This window comes from Gigantopelta aegis, chromosome 12 (assembly GCF_016097555.1).
Source record: "Gigantopelta aegis isolate Gae_Host chromosome 12, Gae_host_genome, whole genome shotgun sequence".
NCBI lineage: Eukaryota > Metazoa > Mollusca > Gastropoda > Neomphalida > Peltospiridae > Gigantopelta > Gigantopelta aegis.
Window position 1 is genome coordinate 10,093,967 of NC_054710.1, and position 21,002 is coordinate 10,114,968.

Here is a 21,002-nt window from a genome sequence, read left to right on the forward strand (position 1 = left end):
ATCAACACCTGTAAAGTTCTGAATTTTATCATCTGATACATTTTGTCACCCGGTATACTGATGATTCATCGACACCTGTAAAGTTCTGAATTTTATCACCTGATACATTTTGTCACCCAGTATACTGATGATATTTGGTTGAATTTTTTAATTTTTTATCTGATAAATTTTGTCATACTGATGATCACGTGACATGCCCATCTGAATTCTGATTCCCCCCCCCCCCCCCCCCCCCCCCATCAATACATTTTGTTATCCAAGTTACTGGTTATCTGTTGTGACAAGCCTGTTGAGTTCTGAATTTTTTCAACCAGAAAATTTTGTTATTCAATATACTGGTAAACTGTATACTGGTGATCTAGTGACACACCTGTTGAATTCTGATTTTTAAAATTTTTTTTTATCCAGTAAATTTTGTAACACACCTGTTGAATTCTGAATTTTTTCATCCAATATATTTTGTCATTCAGTATAGTGGTAAAACTTGTTGAATTCTGAATTTTTCCACCTGAAATATTTTCTTATTCATTAGTAATTTAGTGACACACCTGTTGAATTCTGATTTAAAAAATAAAAATGTATCCAGTAAATTTACTGGTGATGCCGGTTGAATTCTGAAATGTTTTTATTTGATATATTTTGTCCCCCAGTATACTGGTGATCTAGTAACACACCTGTTGAATTCTGATTTTTTTTCATCCGATCTATTTTATCATCCTGTATAAGGTGTTATTTTTGCAGAATTTGATGAACATATATTAAGCCATATTAACACACAGGTCTCTGTTGAATTCTGAATTTTTTCATCCAGTAATTTCGTCACTCAATATGCTGTTTAATTGACACCTGTTGAATTCAGAATTTGTTTACCTGAAGGGCGGGATGTAGCCCAGTAGTAAAGCACTCGCTCGATGCGCGGTTGGTCTGGGATTGATCGCCATCAGTGGGCCCATTGGGCTATTTCTTGTTCCAGCCAGTGCACCTTGACTGGTATATCAAAGGCCATGGTATGTACTACCCTGTCTGTGGGATGGTGCATATAAAAGATCCCTTGCTGCTAACTGAAAAGAGTAGCCCATGAAGTGGCGACAGCGGGTTTCCTCTCTCAATATCTGTGTGGTCCTTAACCATATATCTGATGCCATATAACCATAAATAAAATGTGTTGAGTGCGTCGTTAAATAAAACATTTCTTTCTTTCTTTCTTTCTTTCTTTTTCCATACCCATTTTACCCTCTGGCAGAAATCCTGGTCGGTTGAATTCTGAAATTTTTCATCCAATAAATTTTGTCACTCGGTATGCTGTTTAATTCAAACCTGTTGAATTCAGAATTTTGTTCACCTGATATATTTTGTGCGCCAGTATATACCGGTGATCCAGTGACACGCATGGCGAGTTGCTATTGTTACCGGGGACACAGCCATCATGACGGATTGCTTTAAAAAGTGCTGAGATCTCCACAGCCACAAAGGGAAAAGGGACTTCTACAGGACTAGGTGTGTTTGTCCATTGTTCGAGTGCGTCAATAAGCTTGGTGGGGCCGTAAACTTGGCACGTAGTTAACAGCTAGCATTGGGGGGGGGGGGGGGGGGGTGCAGACGGGGGTGGGGGGGTGGACAAGGGGATGCAGACACATCTCTCAGGCTTCAGAGAGCAACAAGTTAAGTTAAAATCATAACATGGAATGCGAGAGTCGTTTTTGAAAAGATTCTCTTTACTGGAGTCGTGTTTTTGTTGTTGTTTTGTTAACGAGTCGTTTTTGAAAAGATTCCCTTTGCTGGAGTCATGTTTTTTTTTTATTGTTGTTTCGTTAGTGGTAATGGGCACACAGGTGGAATATGAATGTTGCCGGGTGGGAGAATTGGATTGATAAAGTTTAATGTGATAGGTATGCTTTGGGTGTACGATAATCCCCAGTGCCATTGTGTTGGGCGAAACACTCGGATACGAAGACGTGGATTCCTGGCCAGTGTTTTCTGCTACATTTAACCCAAATGAAGCGCACTTGAACTGACCCCCGGAATATGGTTAGACCTCATTGTGGTGACAGAGTATGTACGCTCTAGACCTGAATTAGAATCTGTCCCGATTCAGGAGTGGGACGTAGCCCAGTGGTAAATTAAGCACTCTCTTGATGTGCGGTTGGTCTAGGATCAATCCCAGTCGGTGGTGTAACAACGGCCTGTCTTGGGGGGATGGTGCATATAAAACATCCCTTGCTGCTAATCGAAAAGAGTAGCCCATGAAGTGGCGACAATACTGAAGCAGAGTTATTTTTTAAACCAAGCAATCCCATTTAAATGTAACATCATTTCAGTACCCGTGGTATGTACTACCCTGTCTGTGTGATGGTGCATATAAAAAGATCCCTTGCTGCTAATTGAAAAGAGTAGTCCATGAAATGGCGACAACTGGTTTCTTCTCTCAATATCTGTGTGGTATCTAACCATATGTCTGACGCCATATAACCGTAAATAAAATGTGTTGAGTGCGTCATTAAATAAAATATTTCCTTCCTTCCTTCCTGTCCGATTCAGGGGTGGGACATAGTCCAGTGGTAAATTAAGCACTCTCTTGATGTTAATAATGGAAAAATGTAGCGGGTTTCTTCTCTAAGACTATATGTCAAAATTACCAAATGTTTGACATCCATTTAATTAATAAATCAGTTAAACAAAACAAACTTCTTCCTCTTTTGTCTGATTCAGAAAATGAATTAAAAAAAAGAGAAAGTTTGTTTTGTTTAACTACACCACTAGAGCACATTGATTTATTAATCATCGGCTATTGGATGTAAATTGAAAACCCGCTATATTTTTTCATTAGTAGCAAGGGATCTTTTATATGCACCATCCCACAGACAGGATAACACATACCACAGCCTTTGATATAACAGTCGTCGTGCACTAGATGGAACGAGAAATAGCCTACTGTCTGATACAGGGACGGGACGTAACTCACTGGTAAATTAAGCGCTCTCTTGATGTGTGGTGGGTCTAGGATGAATTAATCCCCGTCGGTGAGCTCATTGGGCTATTTCTTGTTGACTATTGACTGTCATAATAAAATCCTCTTTTCTCCTGTTCTCCAACCTTAACAACTCTCAAATTCTGGCCCTGAATAACAAACATATGGCTGCCTGCACAAGCTGGGGTGTTCCATTGTGTGCACTGTTGACTGTCCCCTTTTCCTTCTCGCCTCCTCCCTTAATAAACACTCCAGTTTTTGTATCTCTCCCCTCTCTGGTTCTGGTCCTGAATAAAAGACATGGCTGCCTGTTCCATTGTACAGACTGTTGACTGTCATAACAAAATCCCCTTTTCTACCTGCCTCCCCTTTAACCACTCCCTGGTGACTCATAACAAAATCCCTTTTTTTTCTTCCCTACCTCCCCCACCTGTAACTACTCTCAAGTTGTTCCATTGTACAGGCTGTTGACTGTCATAACAAAATTCTTTTTTTCCTACTCCCCTATCCTTAACCACTCTCCGGTTCTGACCCTGAATAAAAAAAACATGGCTGCCTGCATAAGCCAGGGTGTTCCATTGACTGTCATAACAAAATCCTCTTTTTCTTCCCTACTCCCTCACCCCACCTTTAACCACTATTCAGTTCTGGTCCTGATTTGTACAGATTGTTGACTTCCCTCCTCCCCCATCCTGACCCTGAATAAAAAACATGTCTGCTTGCACACACCGGGGTGTTCCATTGTGTGCACTGTTGACTGTCATAACGAAACCCCTCCCCCCCCCCCACCCTTAACTACTCTCTGGTTCTGACCCTGAATAAAAAACATGGCTTCCTGCACACATCGGGGTGTTCCACTGTGCACACTGTTGAGATTCATAACAAAATCCCTCCTCCCCCACCTTTAACCACTGTGGTTCTGGCCCTGAATAAAAAAAACATGGCTGCCTGCACACACCGGGGTGTTCCATTGTGCGCACTGTTGACTGTGAGCTGACGACATCATATCGGAGTGTTCACCTGTCAGTGCTAATCATGTTAGGTGTCATTCTCAGCTGCCGTGTCGGAGGCTCCTCCAGTGGCAATGTCAACAAACACCCGCCACAGTCGGCAGTACAGGCTATCTCGGAAATAGTTGGCCCCATCAATGTTTTCTTCCTCCTGGAGAGAACCTAATACACTGAAACCTTTCAAGACTGGACCCTCTGTAATCCGGAATTCCCTCAAAACTGGACATTTCATTTAAAAAAAAAAAAGGACAGAACTTAACCTCTGTAAACTGGATCCCTCTTAAAACCAGACATTTGTCTTGGCCCCAAGGGTGTCCAGTTTAGAGAGGTTTCACTGTATTATTATGTAACATTATACAATCATCATATTATATATATATATATATATATATATATATATATATAACATTATATATATATGGTATATATATATATATATATATATATATATATATATATGAATAGTATATATATATATATATATATATATGTATGTTTGAAGGGAGATGATGCCTATTCGTATGAAGTAGACAAAAACATCTTTTGGATTCTGTCTTGTACAGAAATCAAATCTTCACCATGACTGGTATATCAAAGGACGTGGTATATGCTATCCTGTCTGGGATGGTGCATATAAAAGATCCCTTGCTTCTAATAGAAAAATGTAACTGGTTTTCTCTTTAAGACTGTACGTCAAAATTACCAAATGTTTGACATAATTTTGATGATTAATAAATCAGTGTGCTCTAGTGGTGTCATCGTCAAACCTTTAACTTTAAGACTGGAGAGGGTTTGTGAAAAATAAGGACAGGATAGCACATACCACAGCCTTTGATATACCAGCAATGGTGCCCTGGGTGTAGCGAGAAATAGCCCACTGACGGGGATTGATTCCAGACCGACCACACATCAAGCGAACGCTTTACCTCTGTGCTATGTCCCACCCCCCAAAATACAAAATACATACATGCTCAAAATACATACATGCTCAAAATACATACATACTCATAATACATTCATCCTCAAAATACATACATGCTCATAATACATACATGCTCATAATACATTCATGCTCATAATACATACATGCTCAAACTACATACATGCTCATAATACATACATGCTCAAAATACATACATGCTCATAATACATTCATCCTCAAACTACATACATGCTCATAATACATACATGCTCAAACTACATACATGCTCATAATACATACATGCTCAAAATACATACATGCTCATAATACATACATGCTCATAATACATTCATGCTCATAATACATACATGCTCATAATACATACATGCTCATAATACATTCATCCTCAAAATACGTACATGCTCAAAATACATACATGCTCATAATACATACATGCTCAAAATACATACATGCTCATAATACATACATGCTCATAATACATTCATGCTCATAATACATACATGCTCATAATACATTCATCCTCAAAATACATACATGCTCATAATACATACATGCTCAAAATACATACATGCTCATAATACATACATGCTCATAATACATACATGCTCAAAATACATACATGCTCATAATACATACATGCTCAAAATACATACATGCATACATGCTCAAAATACATACATGCTCAAAATACATACACATACTCATCCTCAAAATACATACATGCTCATAATACATTCATCCTCAAAATACATACATGCTCATAATACATACATGCTCAAAATACATACATGCTCATAATACATACATGCTCATAATACATACATGCTCAAAATACATACATGCTCATAATACATACATGCTCAAAATACATACATGCTCATAATACATACATGCTCAAAATACATACATGCTCAAAATACATACATGCTCATAATACATACATGCTCATAATACATACATGCTCATAATACATACATGCTCAAAATACATACATGCTCAAAATACATACATGCTCATAATACATACATGCTCATAATACATACATGCTCATAATACATACATGCTCATAATACATACATGCTCATAATACATACATGCTCAAAATACATACATGCTCATAATACATACATGCTCATAATACATACATGCTCATAATACATACATGCTCAAAATACATACATGCTCATAATACATTCATCCTCAAAATACATACATGCTCAAAATACATACATGCTCATAATACATACATGCTCAAAATACATACATGCTCATAATACATACATGCTCAAAATACATACATGCTCATAATACATACATGCTCAAAATACATACATGATTAAAATAAATACATGCTCAAAATACATTCATGCTAAAAATACATGCTAAAAATACATGCTCAAAGAAGCAAATGTTTACTGTGAAGCTGTTTCTGAGTAAATGCAGGTGCTAAAATTTATGATTTTAATTTTTTTATTATTATTTCAATGAGTCACATAAGACCCGAGGATGGTATGAAAATTACAAGATGGTGAACGTAAGAATAAGCAGCAGCTAGCGGCACCCTCTAGTGGTATTGTTCATGTTGCCATGATCACAAAGCTCGAGAGAACCCTTTGTGAATCTCCGGTGCATTTCTAAGTAGTTGTGTCAGGTTTTCATTTAGCCAATGATTCCGTCGAGGCGCTGCTGGTTAATAATCGGTTGATCTTTCAATCCCTGCACATTCTATTGGTGTCCGCCAGTGCAGCACTCATTAAAAGTACTCTTTGATCGGAGCATTCCTTTTTCTACCTGGTTTAAAATCAAAATTACATAAGGTGGTTTGTTATTTCCTTTAAAAAAAAAAAAAGTTTTTTTTTTTTTTTTTTTTTTTTTTTTTAATTTGTGATTTTTAGTATGACTTACATAATTGAGGCAGGATGCAGCTCAGTGGTAAAGTGCTCGCCTGATGCGCGGTCAGGTCTAGGATCGATGCACGGTCAGTCTAGGATTGATCTCTGTCAGTTTAGGATGTATTCCAGTTAGTGAGCCCATTTGGCTATTTCTCGTTTCAGCCAGTGCCCCACAACTGTTGTAACAAAGTATGTACTATCCTGTCTGTGGGGTGATACATTGAAAAGATCCCTTGCTGTTAAATTTTTTTTTATGGAAATAAACTATTGGAAATATACCCCCAATATTTTCTGATTAATGTCATATTATTGGTAAAACAGTCAAATTTATTATTAAATTAAATGGTGGGAATTATGAATTGATGAATACAGGTAGATTTGAATCATCAGCTACTGGATGTCAAATATTTTAACAGTTCTGACTCATGGTGTCGTTAAACAAAACAAACTTCTTTGTTACTGGGTAGTTTGCTTTGTTACTGGCTAGTCTGCTTTGCAGGGGTGCAGAAATGAAAAATATTTAACTAGCCTTCCGGAGCAGAACCAACTAAAATTTACTAGACCGTCAGAATTTCTACTAGTCCGCCAATCTATAGAAGAACATATTATTAACAATATTATAATATACAGTGTCTTCACTTCAAATGATATACAGGTATATAGATATATTGACAAAACATTATTAAGAACACTTGGTAAGTGATCAACATCACGAGTCAAACAAAATCAAAGAGACAGATAGACCTTTGGGCTGGTAGTTGCATTTTTAAAATTGTTCATAAGAATTTTTACTCGCATTTGGCAAGCAGGCAAAGACTTTCTGCAGCCCTGCTTTGTTACTAGGTTCCAAACCCTGAGTGAGTGCTCCGCAAGGCTCAATGGGTAGGTGTAAACCACTTGCACCGACCAGTGATCCATAACTGGTTCAACAAAGGCCATGGTTTGTGCTATCCTGCCTGTGGGAAGCGCAAATAAAAGATCCCTTGCTGCCTGTCGTAAAAAGAGTAGCCTATGTGGCGACAGCGGGTTTCCTCTAAAAACAGTGTCAGAATGACCATATGTTTGACGTCCAATAGCCGATGATAAGATAAAAAATCAATGTGCTCTAGCGGCGTCGTTAAATAAAACAAACTTTTACTTTTTGTTACTAGGTAGTTTGCTTTGTTATTTTTTAAACTCAATGGTACAGCGTTTGCCTGATCAATCCACGTCGGTGGGCCCATTGGGCTATTTCTCGTTTCAGACAGTGTACCATGAATGGTATATCAAAGGCTGTGGTATGTGCTATCCTGTCTGTGGGGATGGTGCATTTAAAAGATCCCTTGCTGATAATGGAAACATTTTGTGGGTTTCCTCTGATGACTATGAGTCAGAATTACCATATGTTTGACATCCAGTAGACGGTGATTAATTAATCAATGTGCTCTAGTGGTGTTGTTAAACAAAACAAACTTTAACTTTGTTACTGGGTTTTTTTATGAAGACCATGAGTCAGAACTGTTAAAATATTTGACATCCAGTAGCTGATGATTCAAATCTACCTGTATTGATTTTTTAATCATCGGCTATTGGATGTCAAACATTTGGTAATTCTGACTCGTAGTCATCAGAGGAAACCTGCTACATTTGTTTTTCTAATACAGCAAGGGATCTGTTATATGCACTTTCCCACAGGCAGGAAAACACATGATACCACAGCCTTTGTTCAGTTGTGGTGTGCTGGTTGGAACGAGAAAAAACCTGAATCAGCTGAATGGATCCACGAACATGATTCGATCCTGCGATGCCAGCACCTCAAACAAGCGCTCATCCGACTGCGCTAACTCCCGCCCCTCAGTGACAAAGAAACTGCCTAGTAACAAAACAACCTACGAAAACATGATTACTAAGTACGTGTTTTGGATTTTAGCGCAATCATCTCCTGCGAGCCTTCGTTCTGCAGTCAGAAATGTTTTTGTGTCTTGTAATGCAGTAATTGGTGGACGACAAAGGAAACGAGACCCTCTGTGATTAGTGACTTACTGTACTGAGTGATTCACCTCATTGGACCGATCCTTTCAACGCCACCTTAATTCAGTGACGCCTTCAGGCTTGGGGGTATAGCTTGATACCGTCGATTAGTGATGTGGTTCAGGGGCAGGACGTAGCCCAAGTGGTAAAGCATTAGCTTGATGTGCAGTCGGTCTGGGATCGATCCCCGTCAGTGAGCCTTATTGGGCTATTTTTATTCTCCTGGGTTACGTCCCACCCCATAATGAAGACAAGTATGTGACATAACACTTAATTCTATTTCTCATTCCAGTCAGTGCACCACAACTGGTATATCAAAGGCTGTGGTATGTGCTGTCCTGTCTGTGGGATGGTACATATAAAAGATCCCTTGCTACTAATGGAAAAATGTAGCGGATTTCCTTTCTAAGACTATATGTGAAAATTACCAACTGTTTGAAAACCAATAGCTGATGATTAATAAATCAATGTGCTCTAGTGGTGTTGTTAAACAAAACAAACTTTTATAAAGGATCCCTTGCTATTTCTTTCTAAGACTATATGTCAAATTTACCAAAATGTTTGACATTCAATAGCCGATGATTAAAAAATATCAATGTGCTCTAGTGGTGTCGTTAAACAAAACAGTCTTCTTGTTCATTGGACGGGTACTTTCAACGCCACCTTCAGTGAGACCTTCAAGCTTCGGTGGTATCGTGGTTAAGCCAATTAAAATTAGCTCCACTGCTTAATTACTATTACCTGTGGATCTAACAGCACCCTGTTGGAGCTCATGTCCAGTGGACCTTTCATTTGACCAATCAAAACCTTACTTGTAAAATTATGCCAGTGATTTGAAAATAATTAAAAAAAACATTTGGGATTATGCCGGGGGTATACGAAATGATTCGTGTAAATTACAAACTAATTTCAATATAAAATTTTATATCAAATTTGTTTCAAGACAAAAAAACCCAAAACATGATGGTATAGCCATAAAATCTGTTTATACTAGTATACAATCCAGAGTTTATTACTGCACTCTTCCCCCTGTTTTTTTAATGTTGAAATAGACCAACAAGTTCGCCTATTGCATAAATTTAAATTGTTATTTATAGATGAAATGTCACCTGGACATGGCAGTCCATGCAATGCTGTTAGATATAATGGTAGACCAGTAGAGCTAATTTTAATCAGATTGGCCATCAGACATAAGGCTGGTAGGTACTGAGTTTCCACCCAGAGTGAGTTTTAACGACTCAATGGGTAGGTGTAAGACCACTACACCCTCTTTTCCCCTGACTATAAACACTAACCGCTAACAACTAACCCACTGTTCTAAACAGACAGCCCAGATAGCTGAGGTGTGTGTGTGTGTGTGTGTGTGTGTGTGTGTGTGTGTGTGTGTGTGTGTGTCTGTGTCTGTGTGTGTGTGTGTCTGTGTGTGTGTGTCTCTGTGTGTGTGTCTCTGTGTGTGTCTGTGTATGTGTCTGTGTGTGTGTGTGTGTCTGTGTGTGTATGTGTGTGTCTGTGTGTGTGTGTGCATGCGTGTGTGTGTCTGTGTGTGTGTGTATGTGCGTGCGTGCGTGCGTGCGTGCATGTGTGAGTGTGTGTGTGTGTGTGCGTGCGTGCATGCATGCATGCATGCGTGCGTGCATGTGTGTGCCCAGAACAGCGTGATGGAACCTTCATTGGATATATAAGCTCGACAATAAGTGGAAATGAAGTGAATCATACTGTGGATTAGTGATGTGGATCACTGCCTCTGGGTGAGAGGTTTTTCAGAAATATGTTTGTATACAGAGTGGGATTAGAAAAGAAAACGTTCCACTTTTCGAAGCTGAATAGCGAAAGATGTATACGACACAAGACATTGACAATGAGCACGAAAACCGGTTTATTATCTTGACTGTAAGATTTCAGTTTGATACATACACATGTAGCTCTGTGCTTTCAAAATGTACATGATATAAAATTTAGTGCCAAAAAATATACACAGAGAAAGAAATTCTAAAAAAAAAATATATTAAACTAGATTTGTAAAGTAAAGCCGATGATTAATTAATGTGCTCTAGTGGTGTGGTTAAAGTAAAGTTTGTTTTATTTAACGTCACCACTAGAGCACAATGATTTTTATCTTATCATCGGCTATTAGGAGTCAAACATATGGTCATTCTGACATATTTCTTTAGAGGAAACCCGCTGCCGCCACATAGGCTACTCTTTCCTACAAGCAGCAAGGGGTCTTTTATATGCACTTTCCCACAGACAGGACAGCACATACCACGGCCTTTGTTGAAAACTAGATTTAACCTAAAATAAAAGTTTGTTTTGTTTAACAATTTTATTTCCACAGCATGTTTCTTTTTGTCGTAGACATTTTCTTAACTGCAGGGGTTGACTGAATGAAGCCTTGGTGAATTTACAGAGTCAACACTGTAATACTGATGTCACATCGTTCATAGAATGGAAAACAAGGATGAAATGTGTGGAGAGAGAGAGAGAGTGAGAGAGAGAGGGGGAGGGGGAAAGAGAGAGAGAGAGAGAGAGTAAGTGTGAGAGACTGTGAGTGAGTGCGAGAGTGTGAGTGTGTGTGTGTGTGAGTGTGAGTGTGTGTGTGTGTGTGTGTGTGAGTGAGTATGAGTGTGTGTGTGTGTGTGTGAGTGAGTGTGAATGTGTGTGTGAGTGTGAGTGAGTGTGTGTGAATGTGAGAGAGTGTGAGTGAGTGCGAGAGTGAGTGTGTGTGTGAGTGTGAGTGTGTGTGTGAGTGTGAGTATGTGTGTGGGTGTCTGTGTGTGTGTGTGTGTGTGTATGAGAGTGAGACAAAGAGAGAGACAGAGAGAGACAAGTTTTTTTTGTTTAGCAACACCACTAGAGCACATTGATTTATTAATCATCGGTTATTGGATATCAAATATTTTGTAATTTTGACATATAGTCTTAGAGAGGAAATCCGCTACATTTTTCTATTAGTAGCAAAGGATGTTTTATGTGCACCCACCCATAGACGGGATAGCACATACCACAGCCTTTGATATACCAGTCGTGGTGCACTGGCTGGAACGAGAAATAGAAATTAGTGTCATGTCACATACTTCATTATCGGGTGGGACATAGCTCAGTGGCAAAATGTTCGCCTCATGCACCGTCCCACAGACAGGATAGCACATACCACAGCCTTTGATATACCAGTTGTGGTGCACTGGCTGGAACGAGAAATAGAAATTAGTGTTATGTCACATACTTCATTATCGGGTGGGACATAGCTCAGTGGCAAAATGTTCGCCTCGTGCACCGTCCCACAGACAGGATAACACATACCACAGCCTTTGATATACCAGTCGTGGTGCACTGGCTAGAACGAGAAATAGAAATTAGTGTTATGTCACATACTTCATTATCGGGTGGGACATAGCTCAGTGGCAAAATGTTCGCCTCATGCACCGTCCCACAGACAGGATAGCACATACCACGGCCTTTGATATACCAATCGGGGAGGGACGTAGCTCAGTGGTAAAGCGCTCGCTTGATGTGCGGTCAGTTTGTGCTATTCTGTCTGTGGGATGGTGCATATAAAAGATCTCTTGCTACTGATGGAAAAATATAGCGGGTTTCTTCTCTATGATTGTGTCAAAAATGACCATATGTTTGACATCCAATAGCTGATGATTAATAAATTGTGGTGCACTAGCTGGAATGAGAAATAGCCCAATGGGCCCACTGATGGGAATCAATTCCAAACCAACCGTGAGCGCTTTACCACTGGGCTACCACCATCCCACAGACAGGGTAGTACATACCACAGCCTTTGATATACCAATCGTGATGCACTGGTTGGAATGAGAAATAGCCCAATGGGCCCACTGATGGGGATCAATTCCAAACCAACCGTGAACACTTTACTACTGGGCTACCACCATCTCACAGACAGGGTAGTACATACCACAGCCTTTGATATACCAATCGTTATGCACTGGCTGGAATGAGAAATAGCCCAATGGATCCACCGATGGGGATTGATTCCAAATCAACCGTGAGTGCTTTACGACTGGGCTATATGTCCCACCTCTGTCTTGCCTTACGAAGATCGATTGTCATTGATTTTATTGCTATTGTTGTTTCAGATCAAAACATTTTGCTATTGTTGTTTCAAATCAAACATTTTACTTTCAGATTTTTCTGAAATTCGAAGACGGGAGTCTTGGTAACAGCTACTGAGGAATGAGCAGAACTGGGCTCAACATGAAACTAGATGAACCAAGTCCAGCCACAGGATCGGTTCGTCTGCAATGACGTGGACGTCCAGATCATGTCCAGTGTTCCACATCATTCAGTAGCTGTAATGGATGTTACCGCTGGCGATGCAGTCACTGGTGCAGTAGTCATTGGTGATGCCATAGTAGAACCCCAAAAAACATGATCATAGATGTTAATAATGTTTATGTCGGCTGGACCGAAGCATGGTTGAAAACTGCAGACATCTAGAACAGAAGTTCCAATTGTGTTCTTCCAGCAATGGCTGACTAATCTCAGGGCATTTTCAAGCAAGAGTTGTGAAGAATACATTTTGAATACTGATGTGAACCTAAAATTTGCAATATCCGACATTATCTCAGGAAGTGACAGAAATATGTGGCAGCTGCTATCCTGCAAACTACTCCTACGCTTAAAGTCAGCCTCTTCTAGTCTTGCTTTTGAAGAACTAGTGACTTAAAGTCAGCCTCTTCTAGTCTTACTTTTGAAGAACTAGTGACTTAAAGTTGTCACCTTGTTACTGATTGTTAAAACCAGTTTTCATGCAGAACAAGCCATCTGTTAGTTAATTTAAAAAAAAAAAAAAAAAATTTAAAAATGTTTTCTGTAATTCTTTGGAGATTAATATTATTAAACTACACTGGAGATTAACATTATTGCAGGACATATTTTAGAGATTAATTTTAAAAGACATTGGAGGTTAATATTGCAAAAAATTGGAGATTGACTTTGGAGATTATTACTGGAGATTAGCACTGGAGTTTAGAGATTAGCATTCAACATTAAGATTGAAGATTGGAAAGTTGTATTAGAGATTAGCATTGGACATTATCGCTGACGACAAGTGTTGTTTTAACAAATTGGAGATTAATGTTGTTGCAAGACATTGGAGGTTAACATTACAAGACTTTGGAGGTTAATGCTAAAGACTGGAAAACAGCATTGATACATTAAAAACTATTGGAAATTACTGTTGTACAGCAAGAGATATCAGAGCTTAAAATTGTTTAAAATATTTCTGAAGAAAATTTTGAAAAAAACCTGGAAGCAATTCAAATTGGATTTAAATGTTCTGTAGCATACACATTGACTGAAAATAACTTACAAGACTGAACACATAATGTACAAGGTAACTTTAAACCATTTATTTATAATCATTTCAAAAGTCGTCGTTACCGATTAATACAATTATATTTCAACCAGCATATTGAAGCACATTTTAAATTGATTTTGTTGATCAACAGTGAGACTACACATTGAAGTAAATTTTTCAAATCATTTTGAGGAACAGACGTCATATTGAAGCACATTATAAACTAATTTTGTTGATAAACAGTGGACTATATATTGAAGTAAGTAAAAGTAAAAATTTATCAGATTACTTATTGAAGCAAATATTTAAATTTTCAAGACATTTTGATGATATACAGTACATATCGATGTAAATTTTCCAACCAATTGGGATGATACTAAGTGGACTACATATTAAAGTACACAGATACTCTGCCTCAAATTAAAAGTGAGACCGTGACTTTAAGATCTCACTGGTGGATTGGTTGAATGTAAACATTAAAGTACACACAAACTCTGCCTGGAATTAAACGTGAGACCGTGACTTTAAGATCTCACTGGTGGATTGGTTGAATGTAAACGGGTGAGGATTTCTCTTGAATATAACAGTGCGTTGGCTTGCTTATCGGCCGTGAGGAAGGAGTGCACTGTGGAGTGTTTTCTGTTGGAAGACAGCAGGTGATTCCTCCATCGAGGAGATGCTGACAGACGCTGCGCGACAGACGGTGAGTCCCATATCTAAATGTTCTCATTATCTCCCTTTATTATCGGGGTAACTCTTCAGCTTATCTGTGATAACTGGGGCTTTATCAACCTTCAGTGGTTGGGGGGAGTGGGAAGTAATAGTGTGGGTGCAAAACAAAATTATATTTCTGTGTCCTTGTCTTGAGGGGCACGAGATGTAGCCCAGTGGTAAAACGTTCGCTTGATGCACGGTCGGTGTAGGATCGATCCTCGTTGGTAGACCCATTGGGCTATTTCTCGCTCCAGCCAGTGCTCCACGACTGGTGTAACAAAGGCCGTGGTATGTACTATTCTATCTATGGGATGGTGCATATAAAAGATCCCTTGCTGCTAATCAAAAAGAGTAGCCCATGGAGTGGCGACAGCGGGTTTCCTCTCAATATCTGTGTGGTCCATAACCATATGCCTGACGCCATATAACTGTAAATAAAATGTGTTGAGTGCGTCGTTATATAAAACATTTCATTCCTTATCTTGAGATTTTATATTAATTATTTTTATTTTTATTTCCGTAACATTAACATACTAATTAATTATTATAAGATATTAAACGAGCTTCCATTTCGTATCATGTTTATGTCCTGAGTTAAATCATTTTCAGTTGTCAGAAGTCTTAGCGAGTGACAATGAAAATGATTTCATGAGGGACATGAACGTGATACGAAATGGTAGCGAATTTATATCCTATTTATTACCTTTAATCGATCTTAATTTATATCACTCGACTCGTTTTGGTTGACGTTCCTTTAAGATTGTAGTGCGCCAATCGATGATGTTGATGTTTAATAATAGTACACACTAATTACATAATTGTAATATTATGTATTAATTATTTGTAATATTGTGCAATATTTCATACAAATGTAACACTCTTGCCTTTTGGCCAGTCCTTAAAGGAACAGTCCTGAGTTTATATCCATTGTAAAACGCTTCCGACCAACAGAGCCTTTTTCGATGACATAACTTACAAATTAAATACATTTTCTTATTTACAATATCAGTGTCTGTATTTACAAAGTGTTTGTTGTTAGCCTAATGCCTGTAGTAGCCCAAACCGGATTTTACCTCCCAATAATTTTATACATATGAAAAAATATATATCATGAATTAAAGTAAAAACTGAGTGCTACAAACATTAGTATACGACCACAAACACATTCGATATACAGACACTGATAATGGAAACAAGAAAATGTATTCAGTATCAAATGGTAGTCGCCAACAAGGATCTGTTTCCGCAAACATCTTACAATGGCTGCAAACTCAGGACAGTCCCTTTAAAGCACTTATTTTAAAAAAAATCTTTTTATTACTTTGACCTGTTTTACATTTCAGATTGAGGGTATATTAATTACTTTCTTTGTAACATTAACAAGCTGATTACTTATTTGTAATATTATATACTAATGAATTATTGATATTATTACATAACATTTCATACCAATCTTGGAATTTTGGCTTTTGGCCAGTCCTTAAAGCACTTATTTTTAAAAGGCAATGAATATGTTTAAACTAATAATACTTATCCTGCATTGCTTGAATTCATGCAGAAACTGCAGAAAATTGACTTTCAGTTGAAACAGAAAAATATTGTTTACATGTGTTAAGATACATTTAAGATCCACAAAAAAAAAAAAAAATATATATATATATATATATATATATATATATATAAATATATATATATATATATATATATATATATATATATATATATATATATATACACACACATGTATATATACACAGTATTTTCAGAGTTCCAACTAGTACACCACAACTGGTCAAAGGCCGTGGCATAAGCTTCCCTGTCTGTGGGAAGGTGCATATAAAAGATCCCTTGCTACTAATGGAATACGCGCCAAAATTCCTTCAAATCAAAACTGCGCACCTTTTCTCTTTGGCATATTAACTGCTCCATTCAAACCCCGCCTGCTACCGATCCCGGTCGGACTGCAGGCGGTCCCTCCTTCCCCCCCCCCCCCCCCCCCCCCCCAACTTTCTGTCTTGGACGACAGAGCTTGCTCCGCAAGCACTTGCGCCCACGACAGGCGTGCGCTACAACAGCTTGCTCTGAATGTGCACATTAAACCCTATGACATGACATGACTAATGGAAAAATGTAGCTGGTTTCCTCTCTAAGACTATACATCAGAATGACCAAATGTTTGACATCCAATAGCCAATAATTAATTAATCAATGTGCTCTAGTGGTTTGGTAAACAAAACAAACTTTAACAGTATTTCCAGAACAGTTTTAGTTTTCAAACTTAATATACAAATTATTCGTAATATTAGCAGGGCTTGAAACTTGCCAAAAAATATGGTGGCCCCCAAAAATAATGAACCATAAACCACAAGCACGATTTTAATGTGGAATAAATAGATGCAATACAAATATTAATAGTGGCTCATATGTTATAGATCTAAAGTAGATCGCTCAAATAATTCTATTATTTAGGTGACTAATGCCATTATTTTTTAATATTCAAGTCGCCTGTCACGGGGATTCTATAATACCTGTAACTGAATAAAACACGATTGTCCAAATATCTCTCCTAACTGTATATCTATTAGATCTCTCTGTAACGGGCGGTTATACCCTAATGTGGCTCGTCTAGGTATGATCAGAGATAAGATCTTATATAAAGTATATATTATTATAGCACGTTTAGTTCACTAGAAAACACAACAAAAACACAATACACTTTGGAATCTGTATTAACCTACGCTGACAAATGTACTGCCGCAGTAGTTAATTATAACAACAATAATAACAACCCAGAACTGATCACTTAATTAGTTAATCTCTAGGTGTCTAGTTTACACAATATGCTAATTACTTCACCGTGACACAACACCCACACGTGTGATAATTGAAAAACGCTAACACACACACGTGTGATAATGGAGAAACGCTTCCAGGGGAACTTAATTAATAAAGGAATTACAACACTATTCCTAACTGGTTAATTTTTAATTAACCCTAACTACTCATTCAATAACCTTGTAATACAGAATTAATACTGGTACCTATCACAATAAAGACAATAACCTACAGTTTACCTAGGTCCTCTAGGATGACTGGCTAAGCTTTATATTACCAAGTACTCATATAATGTTAGAACAATAAGTCTATGATTTACTTCGTCAGATGACCGAAGACACTGTCTAAAGAATATTGGTATAATACAGTATTAAAATATTTAAGGTCACATCAATCACATCAAGGTTATACACAGAGCAGAAATATATATTTACCAAAGTCCCGTCTGAACTAATATAGATCGTTCAGTGGGTGACGACCGTTCCCCTCGGATACCTTCCTGTGTGTCTCCTCGATATCTCTAAAACACTAGCTATTTATTATAAATCGAATATCGCCTGGGGGTACATCGCGGCACCGAATCTTATCATGTGAGTTTCCACCACGACCACGCCGGCATATTTTTCTATGATCGCCAGACTTAATGACGCCGATCGTCGCCAAATCACAGTTGTAAAAACCACACTCGCGGAGGTATTACGTAACTACTCGCCACATGGCCTCCGCACCTGGCTGGGTGTGTATTAGAAAGTACAGCTCCATGACCGTCGCGCAGAAGTATTACGTAACAAGTTGCCCACCTGGGCTAAGTGCAATTGAACTGCGCACGGCCCTCTAACACAACTAATATTGCCACAGGCGAAAACAAAATTAAGCGCATGTTCCGTCACATCGCCCCAACAGGACATTGGTCACATTTGGCGACCTGGCCACAGGCTGTTTCGAGCCCTGTATTAGGTATCCAATATTGCGTGAATCGATCCAGTATAGATATGCAAATATAAAGAAATAAAAGATCTGGATGAAACAGAAAAAAAAATGGTTACTTTGCCAACCCCAGCAGTTAACAAAATGTCCACAGTAAAAAATACATACCCTGAAAAAAACTAAAATAGACTGTAGTCCACAGCAAACAAAACAAAATAGACTGTAGTCCACAGCAAACAAAACAAAATAGACTGTAGTCCAGAGCAAACAAAACAAAATAGACTAGTCCACAGCAAACAAAAACAAAATAGACTGTAGTCCACAGCAAACAAAATAGACTGTAGTCCACAGCAAACAAAATAGACTGTAGTCCACAGCAAACAAAATAGACTGTAGTCCACAGCAAACAAAACAAAATAGACTGTAGTCCACAGCAAACAAAACAAAATAGACTGTAGTCCACAGCAAACAAAACAAAATAGACTGTAGTCCACAGCAAACAAAACAAAATAGACTAGTCCACAGCAAACAAAAATAAAATAGACTGTAGTCCACAGCAAACAAAACAAAATAGACTGTAGTCCACAGCAAACAAAACAAAATAGACTGTAGTCCACAGCAAACAAAACAAAATAGACTGTAGTCCACAGGAAACAAAACAAAATAGACTGTAGTCCACAGCAAACAAAACAAAATAGACTGTAGTTCACAGCAAACAAAACAAAATAGACTGTAGTCCACAGCAAACAAAATAGACTGTAGTCCACAGCAAACAAAACAAAATAGACTGTAGTCCACAGCAAACAAAACAAAATAGACTGTAGTCCACAGCAAACAAAACCAAATAGACTGTAGTCCACAGCAAACAAAACCAAATAGACTGTAGTCCACAGCAAACAAAACAAAATAGACTGTAGTCCACAGCAAACAAAACCAAATAGACTGTAGTCCACAGCAAACAAAACCAAATAGACTGTAGTCCACAGCAAACAAAACCAAATAGACTGTAGTCCACAGCAAACAAAACAAAATAGACTGTAGTCCACAGCAAACAAAACAAAATAGACTGTAGTCCACAGCAAACAAAAACAAAATAGACTGTAGTCCACAGCAAACAAAAACAAAATAGACTAGTCCACAGCAAACAAAACAAAATAGACTGTAGTCCACAGCAAACAAAAACAAAATAGACTGTAGTCCACAGCAAACAAAACAAAATAGACTGTAGTCCACAGCAAACAAAACAAAATAGACTGTAGTCCACAGCAAACAAAACAAAATAGACTGTAGTCCACAGCAAACAAAAACAAAATAGACTGTAGTCCACAGCAAACAAAAACAAAATAGACTGTAGTCCACAGCAAACAAAAACAAAATAGACTGTAGTCCACAGCAAACAAAAACAAAATAGACTAGTCCACAGCAAACAAAAACAAAATAGACTGTAGTCCACAGCAAACAAAACAAAATAGACTGTAGTCCACAGCAAACAAAACAAAATAGACTGTAGTCCACAGCAAACAAAAAAATGCTGTTGAGAATGAAAACCTCAATCTCCAGTGGCATTGGCTATTGCTGTGGTCAACTGCAGAGATTTCTGCATTTATAATGTATTATAACCCCCATCCTCCTAAAAAAGAAAAAGAAAAAAACCTAAAAAAAACTGCATACATGTATATTATAATCCAAAGCCATCTGGTATCGTGGTTAATCCATCATACATAAGGCTGGTAGGTACAGGGTTCACAGCCCAGTACCGGCTCCCACCCAAAGTGTGTTTTAACGACTCAGTGGGTAGGTGTAAGACCATTACACCCTCTTCTCTCTCTCACTAACCACTAACAATTGATAACTAACCCACTATACTGGACAGACAGCCCAGACAGCTGAGGTGTGTGCCCAGGACAGCGTGCTTGAACCTTAATTGGATATACATGTAAGCATGAAAATAAGTTGAAACAAAAGTTATTCAATGTGATATATGGCTTATAAATAAACAAACAAAAAAAACCCTGTTTTAACTGTCGTTTGCAAGTTTTACCAAACTGAAACCAGTGCTCAAGTTTTACTTGTGATTATTTTCATAGCAGGGGGAAAACACACCCATTTTACATTTAAAACAGAAAATTGTGTGGTGTGTAACCCGAGAATTGGGGGGAATTACACGTGGGTTACAGTCATCTCCCTATCTCCTGGTGAGATCATTTTTCATCTCTACATGAAGGATGTTGTGAAAAACACAACTGTCATCACCCATGGTCACAGAAAAGGATACTTGACAATAGCACGGAGATACTATCGTCCACAAAATAGGTCTTATTGTAACTTGATACAGCAGGCATCAGATGGATTCCTAAGTAGTGTTTCCGTAGATTGA

General features: G+C 38.1%; 1 protein-coding gene and 1 long non-coding RNA gene across 2 annotated transcripts in view; both read left to right on the top strand.

The window, feature by feature from the left end:
- Positions 1-14,096, top strand: part of LOC121386479 — an 88,174-nt gene extending 74,078 nt beyond the window's left edge. The window contains exon 3 of the long non-coding RNA XR_005959662.1: positions 12,976-14,096. This is a non-coding gene — a long non-coding RNA (uncharacterized LOC121386479). The remainder of the gene's footprint in view (positions 1-12,975) is intronic.
- A 5-nt stretch (positions 14,097-14,101) lies between these two features.
- LOC121386477 (cell adhesion molecule-related/down-regulated by oncogenes-like) overlaps positions 14,102-21,002 on the top strand; it is a 187,135-nt gene continuing 180,234 nt past the window's right edge. Inside the window, exon 1 of the mRNA XM_041517394.1 lies at positions 14,102-14,852. The gene's annotated coding sequence lies outside the window, so the exon portion shown is untranslated. The remainder of the gene's footprint in view (positions 14,853-21,002) is intronic.